Source organism: Otolemur garnettii, unplaced genomic scaffold (genome assembly GCF_000181295.1).
Source record: "Otolemur garnettii isolate 467f Iridium unplaced genomic scaffold, OtoGar3 scaffold00094, whole genome shotgun sequence".
In the NCBI taxonomy this organism is placed as follows: domain Eukaryota; kingdom Metazoa; phylum Chordata; class Mammalia; order Primates; family Galagidae; genus Otolemur; species Otolemur garnettii.
In genome coordinates this window covers 4255773-4263560 of record NW_003852489.1, presented here as the reverse complement: position 1 = coordinate 4263560, position 7788 = coordinate 4255773, and the positions used below count along the sequence as shown (strand labels likewise).

The 7788-nt window shown below is 44.7% G+C and overlaps 1 long non-coding RNA gene across 1 annotated transcript; it reads right to left on the bottom strand.

Annotated features, from left to right (window-relative positions):
• Window positions 1-5045: 5045 nt before the first annotated feature.
• LOC111727106 lies at window positions 5046-6724 on the bottom strand. The gene is made up of 3 exons (XR_002774737.1): window positions 6625-6724; window positions 5459-5680; window positions 5046-5324 (listed from the first exon to the last, which is right to left on the bottom strand). It is a non-coding gene; the product is annotated as an uncharacterized LOC111727106 (long non-coding RNA).
• Between the last annotated feature and the right edge of the window lie 1064 nt (window positions 6725-7788).

Below are 7788 nucleotides of genomic sequence, written 5' to 3'. Positions count from 1 at the left end.
GGCAGGAGGCTGAGGTACGAGACAACAAGGCTACACAAGAAATGCAAGGGTTTGGACAGCAATAAGACAAGGGCTAATTAATCAACAGAAATCGAGAGTAAATAAACATCAGAGGGCAGAACCAGATAGGATGACCAAAGTACATGCAAACAGTCTGCAGGGAGGGGAGCTGTTGGTTAGTCACACAGCCTCAGAAAAGGTCACAGGAAACACAGGACAGGCAGAGCTGGAGGGAGGACAGACAGGTACCCAGAGCTGGCAGAAGAGGGAGGGTTCACACTATATAAACCACATACTCGTCAATAGTCACTGTACTGTGTGTCTCAAAAGTTGCCCCTAAAGTCACCATACGTTGAGAAAATGGGAAATTACAGCTAAATGTACCTTCATTTACAAAAAAGTAGCCAATGCGTAGCGAATATTTTATAAAATTTTCTAAGGAATATTTTGTAAATAAAGGTATATTTAGCTATAATTATCCGTGGTTTCTTTCTGAGAAATTGATTTAGTGTGTCTAGCAGCCTTTATGGTTAAACACCACAGCAGGGAAAAAGAGGAACATTCTGTCCTGGGATCATGTTTTCGTTTTAAGATGCTCAATGCCAAGTATATCTTTCAAGAGTCCAAAAAAAAGTTACTCTTGAAGCCCCTGAGGGAATCTTTTGTGGTTTTCGTTTTTTGGGTTTTTTTGCTACAGAGATGGGGTCTCATTCTGTCACCCTGGCAGTGGCACGTATGATAATAGTTCATGGTAGCTACAAACTCCTGGGCCTTGGTGACCCTCTGCCTTAGATTACTCAGTAGCTGGAACCTATATGCCCAGCCCCCCATAAGAATCTCTTGTCTGGTGATGTATCGATTTTTATATAGATGAGCTAGCTACATTCCACAGAAAATTTGGGAGGCCATGTGACACAGTGGAAAGTGCATAAGCTTTATTTTTTTGAGCTGGAGAGTTTATTTATTTATTAAATCATAGCTGTGTACATTCATGCAATCATGGGGTACAATGTGCTGGTTTTACATACAATTTGAAATGCTTTCGTCAAACTGGTCAACATAGCCTTCACAGCATTTTCTTAGCGTGCATAAGTTTTAGTGTCTGACCAACCTAGTTGGAAGTTCAGCTTTACCGCTTATCAACTGTGTGACTTCATATGAATTATCTAAACTGTCTAAGTCTTGGTATCCTCCTTATGAAATGGAGATAGTGTCTATCAGAAAGAGTTGTTGTGAAGGTTAAATGAGATAAATCTCACCATGCCTGATACATCGAAGCTAATGGCATTTGATAAGTGGTTTATTCTCTTCCCTATCCGCAGATCTTTGATGGACAGAGCCATAACTTGTTTCTTCTTGTGATGTTCCCTCCACCTAGCAACTTACTTGGACTTTTTTTTTTAGAGACAGAGTCTCACTTTATTGCCCTCGGTAGAATGTCGTAGCATCACAGCTCACAGCAACCTCCAACTCTTGGGCTTAGGTGATTCTCTTGCCTCAGCCTCCCGAATAGTTGGGACTACGGGTGCCCGCCACAATGCCCAGCTATTTTTTGTTGCAGTTTGGCTGGGGCTGGGTTTGAATTCACCACCCTAGGTATATGGGGCCAGTGCCCTACTCACTGAGCCACAGGCGCTGCCCTTACTTGGACTTTTTAGACATACTTGACTGCTCTCTCTCTCTCTTTTTTTTTTTTTAGTGATAGAATCTTATTTTGTTGCCCTCAATAGAGTACCATACTGTCACAGCTCACAGTAACCTCCAGCTCTTGGGCTTAGATGATTCTCTTGCCTCAGCCTCCTGAGTAGCTGGGACTACAGGCGCCTGCCACAATGCCTAGCTATATTTCTGTTGTTGTTGCAGTTTGGCTAGGACCGGGTTTGAACCCACCACCCTTGGTATATGGGTTGGGTACCCTACTCACTGAGCCACAGGTGCCACCTTTGACTGCTCTCTTAATCCTAGGTGTTCTTAAAAGAACATAGAGAAATTTGTAATTACAATATGGTAGGCAGAATAAATGCCCCCCCCCCCAACCATCCATGTCCTAATCTCTAAAACCTGTGAATTTATCACCAGTTCACAGTCTGGGGGGTGGGACCTGCTGCTGTGGAAGCTGGGAAAGGCTAGGAAATACATTCTTTCCTATAGCTTCCAGAAAAGAATGAAGCCCTGCTGATACCTTACTGTTAGCCCAGGGAGGTCTGTGTGGACGTTACAGAACTACATGATAATAACTTTGCGTTGTTTACATCACTAAGTATGTAGCAATTCATTACAACAGCAATAGAATACTAATATGCAGGCTAGGCATGATGGCTCACACCTGTAATCCCAGCACTCTGGGAAGCCGAGGCAGGTGGATTGCCTGAGCTCAGGCATTGAGACCAGCCTGAGGAGGAGTGAGACCCCGTTTCTAAAAATAGCCAGGTATTGTGGCGGGCGCCTGTAGTCCCAGCTACTCAGGAGGCTGAGGCAAGAGAATTGCTTGAGTCAAAGAGTTTGAGGTTGCTATGAGGTATGACACCACAGCACTCTACCCAGGGTGACGAAGTGAGACTCTGTCTCCAAAAAAAAAAAAAAAAAAAAAAATACTAATAGATAGAGGGTGCCAAAACAATGTATGCACGTTTTAAGAAAGGAAAAAAACTGTATTATAATTGTAATACTCGTATATACTGATAACATCTGCTATCACCTATATATCTTATAATTGCAGAATCAAATATGACTTGAATATTACAATTTTAATACATTTTTTCCCTTTCTATAGGCTGGGAACAGGGGTCAAGATTGAGGGGGTAATTGAGAGTATGGCTGTCTAATTAACCAACTGATGACTTATAATAATCAAGCAATAAGTGAATGATGATATGGTAGAAATGATCTATCTTCCTGATATTTTTCTTCTTCTTTTTTTTTTTTTTTTGAGACAGAGTCTAAAGCTGTCCCCCTGGGTAGAGTGCCGTGGCATCACAGCTCACAGCAACCTCCAACTCCTGGGCTCAAGCCAGTCTCCTGCCTCCGCCTCCCAAGTAGCTGGGACCACAGGCGCCTGCCACAACGCCCGGCTATTTTTTGATTGCAGCCACCATTGTTTGTTTGGCGGGCCGGGCTGGATTCGAACCTGCCACCTTGGGTGTACATGGCTGGTGCCTTAGCCACTTGAGCCACAGGGGCAGAGCCTGATATTTTTCTTCTAATCTTCAATTTAAAGTGCAGATGTGGCCCAGCAAATTTGCTTGCTCTTACTCAAGAGAGTTGAGAGAATTTTCTTAAAGTGTGTGGTAATGAATAAGGTATGTATGGCAGGGGTTCTATATTGAGCCTAAGCTGTGTCCCCATTCTGAATTCAGTCACGTACAGACATCTCCATAAGGCTGGCTAGCATTCTCGTCGTAGAAAGGAGTAATGTACTCCACGGCATACTTAGTAATTCCTCAGGGCTTGTGTGTTGTCCCTAAGGCTCCCCAAAACCGAGGCTCTCAGGAAGTGGCAATTCCTTCAAGTTCCCTTTAGTAATAAATGGTTTATTGTAAAGATCCATATTCATGGAAACCCAGGGAAGGATGAGCAACCAGGATCAGGAAGAACAGGATTAAGAGGGTAGCTGTGGATTCAAGGCAGTTCCAAGGTCTCAGCCACAGATTTTGTAAACCTTTACTCTTCTGTGAGTGACTCAGCCACTGCCTTTGTGTCTGCCACACTCTCTTACTCACTACTGCCTGGCGCTGATATCATCTACTTTGTGTGTCTTTTCTGCATCATAGGTTCTGCTTACTCATAACTTGGCTCACTCAGAACTTGACTTAGTCAAATCTTTGATTCATTCAGGGCTTCTCCTGACTTCTCCAACGTCTCTTGACCCCACAGCCTTTCAGCTTTATTCATGCATTTGTTCAGTATTTGTAAAGTACCTACTGAGTACCTACAATGTGCCCCCATGCAGTTTATTCTCTAGATGTCAATCAAATAATTACAAAAGTGCTCCAGGCACGTTCTGATTGGCTCAGCTTATTAGGATCAGTTGCTGGACGTGCTGTGAACTGGCTGCCTTCAGGAGCAGCAGCAACAGGCCGTCCTGTTTAATACCACGTGGCCCTGCCCTTCCCCCAAAGTCCAGACAGAGCTGATTAAGCTAGGGATTGGCATTTGACCAAGGACAATTAATACATTGGCTGGCCAGCAACCTGCAGTTTAAGTCAAATTAATAAGCTTCCCTTGGAAGGAAGAAATTACACTGTAGCAGACACTGTATAGAATTGACATGTTTACCACAGGCGGATAAGCCTTGTACTCCAGTGCAACAATCTAAATGTAAGGACTTCATCCATAGGGAACAGTCTCATTTGTACAAAAGAAAAGTTAGAAAGCATTCACTTGATTCAGGAGCTCTGAAAGGGAGCAGGGCAGAAAGCAGGGGTGGTTGTGAATACAGCACAGGACTGTGTTTAGTGGTTAAGTGACAGCCAGAGTGAGGCTTGGGGAAAGTGTGCCAAGTTCCTTGCAGGAAAGTATCATAGCCCTAGATAGGGTAAAACAGTGATAGTTTGCATGAGGTTTGCTTCTCAGGGATTCCCTGGGACACTTGGGTCCTTAGTGTGGACCCAAGTGCATAGATTTCAACACAGCACTGGCTCTTAAGCCAGACTCTGGATCATCATGTTTACCTCGGTGAGGCGTTCTCCAGAAGCCATGGGATTTTATCAAAGCCCTAAAAAGGCGTCATGGCACAATGACAGCACGAGACAGCGTTCCCCTGCCGAACCCCATAGATAAGAGTTTCTATGGAGAAGGTCAGATTGAAGGGCAGCCCGTTACACTGTTGATTGTGGCTTGGCGACAAAGTGGGCATGGCTCAGTTAGCTGTAAGTTCTATGTTGTGTTACTGGTGGGGCTGGAAAGGAGGTAAATCCCCAGGGAGGCTGGATAACAGCGTTCTCTAGGTGGCAGGTTGAGTAAAGGGCTGGTAGCTCCTGGGAGGCTGTGTCTTCTGGGTTTCCGAACAAGATATTAGCAATTTGTTCTATTGTCTGAAGACAGGCTTTATTTTGAAATGAAAACACACAGAGAACTAAGTTTCCTCTGGGACTATCTGGTAGTGTGCCCCCAGCTTGACTTGGAAAGAAGTATTTGGTGTTGGTCCAGGGTTACTTAGGTGGTGATTTGTGTGGACCTTAGTCACAGTCTCGGAACACAGGAGCAGGAATCCAGAAGCTACAGATCCGCCAGGAACGGGAGAACCCTGATGAGCAAACTGGATGTGTGAGCACTCACTGTGAAAGTCCGGGGGTCGGGAGGGACAGCACCAAGGATACCTCAATCTGTGGGAGAAACTCCAGCTGCTACAGACCACGGGCAGCCCTGGTCCCCACTTTGTGGTGTCCTTTAGGGACTGTCTGGTTCAGCCTTCCCATGCTATTGGTATAAACGCCAAAGCCCAGAGAAGCCAACTAACCTTGTCTACTTCAATTAATGGTAGAAGCAAGAATAGGAATTTCAGGATGACCTCCCTCTTACATGAGGTCTGGCAGGAAATGATCATGCTCAGAGCTGAAAAGCAGGCAATGCCTTTTCAGGAACCATCACGTTGACATGCATGCTGAGAATCCCTGCGTTCAGCAGTTCCCCAGCAGGTAGTGATGGTGTGGATAACACTGTCCTGGATTCTCTGTAATGACTGGTGAATGACATCATTTAATTATCGAGTTGACATCATTTAATTATCGAGTTGGGTGGGCCAGAAACTTCAGTGGCCCTTCACCCCCAACCCACATCCATTCCATCACTGAGTCTGGTCCATACCACCTTTTAGATGCTTTTTTCCCCCCTCTGTAACTACTTCTTCTCTTGTTTGGACATCTGAGACAGTTTTCTAATGGTCTGCCCACATTTCCTCTGCCTCCAATCTACTTTTCTTTTCTTTTCTTTTTTGAGACAGAGTCTTATTATGTCACCCTCGGTAGAATGCCACGGCGTCACAGCTCACAGCAACCTCCAACTCTTGGGCTTAAGCGATTCTCTTGCCTCAGTCTTCCAAGTAGCTGGGACTCCAGGCGCCTGCTACTACACCCTGTTTTTTCTGTTGTTGTTATTGTCATGGTTGTTTAGCAGGCCCAGGCCAGGTTTGAACCTGCCATCCCCGGTGTATGTGGCCACCAATCTACTTTTCTTATAGCAGTTTTCCCCTTACAGCCTTTTTAAAAAAAAATTAATAGACTATTTTTAGAGCAGTTTTATAGGATTATAGAAAACTGAGCGCATAGTACAGGAGAGTTCTCTTAACCCATGTCCTATAGGCTTCCCCTATTTTGAAAATTATTTATTTATTTACTTTTGCTCCGATGTCCCCTATTATTAATATCTTGCATTAGTGTGGTACATGCGTTACAGCTGATGAACTGATACTGATACTTCGTTATTAACTCAAGTCCATGTTTACATGAGGGTTAACTCTTGCATAATTCTGCTCTGACAAATGGATACTGTCGTGCATCCACCATTACAGTATCATACAGAAGAGTTTCACCACCCTAAACATCTCCTGCTCTAGCTGGTCCTTCCTTGCCAGTGGCCTTTTTAAAACGCAGAGCTTCTCCTTTCTCCCTCCTCCCTCAGGCTCACCTGGTTCCACTTTCTACCTTTCTGTCTCCAACGACTCTTCGGCTTTGTGTCTTTCTGTTTCAGTTCCTCAAGCCACACTCCCTTCTGCCTCCAAGTTTTGCTCTTGCTGTTTCTTCTTCCTGAACGGCCCGCCCCCTTCTGCCTCCTGGCCCCACCCTCAGGTCTCATCACAGTTTGCAAATACGATTCGTGTGTCATTATTGGATTCGTGTCCTATCTAGACTATGAGCTCCTCACTAGCAAAGCTGCCCGTGTATCCACAGTACCTGGCATGTAGTAGTTGTGTAATAAATATCTGTTGACTAATATTGATAATGAAATCAATAAGGGAACAGAGCAACAGGCCAGAGTTTCACCTGATTGTGTGGAGCTTGGGAAGAGTACTGAAAGTTTGCAGTGATTGCTAGGGGAATGGAAGGGAGAGCTGATGGGAAACAAGTAAACAGGATTATTCAAAAGGCTGACAGCACAAGTGAAAATTTGTGGAGGTTTGAACCCATCAGGTTATGTTAGAGGAGAGGGCTGGATGGGTGGTTACAATGATGGAGAGTTTAAGATTTCCAGGCTGGAACTGTTCCAACAGGAACAAAGTACAGGGTGTGGTTACGGGAGTGCACTGAAGAGAATTGGAAGTGAAGATCCTGAGTGTGAAAGATCAAGGGACTAAGAAACTGGGCCATTGAGTGGGTGGTCCACAGAGTCAGCAAAATCTCTCACCCCTGAAGAAGTGACCCATGCATTTAATAAATGTGAGGCTATAACCGGGTTGATAGATGACAGATAAAAAGAGAGAAGGTGACCAGTTGAATCGAAAGGACCTGAATGGGGCAGAGGGTTTTTTTTGTTTGTTTGTTTTGTTTTTTAGACAGAGTCGCACTTTGTCACATTTGGTAGAGTGCCATGGTATCATAGCTCACAGCAATCTCAAACTCTTGGGCTCGAGTGATTCTCTTGCCTCAGCCTCCCAAGTAGCTGAGACTACAGGTGCCTGCCACAATGCCTGGCTACATTTTTTTTTTTCTTAGAGATAGGGTCTCACTCTAGCTCAGGCTGATCTCGAACTGGTGAGCTCAGGCAATCCACCCTCTGTGGCCTCCCAGAGTGCTGGTATTACAGGCGTGACACAGCCTGGGCAGAGGTTTTTTGTAAAGGAGAAATTGCTCA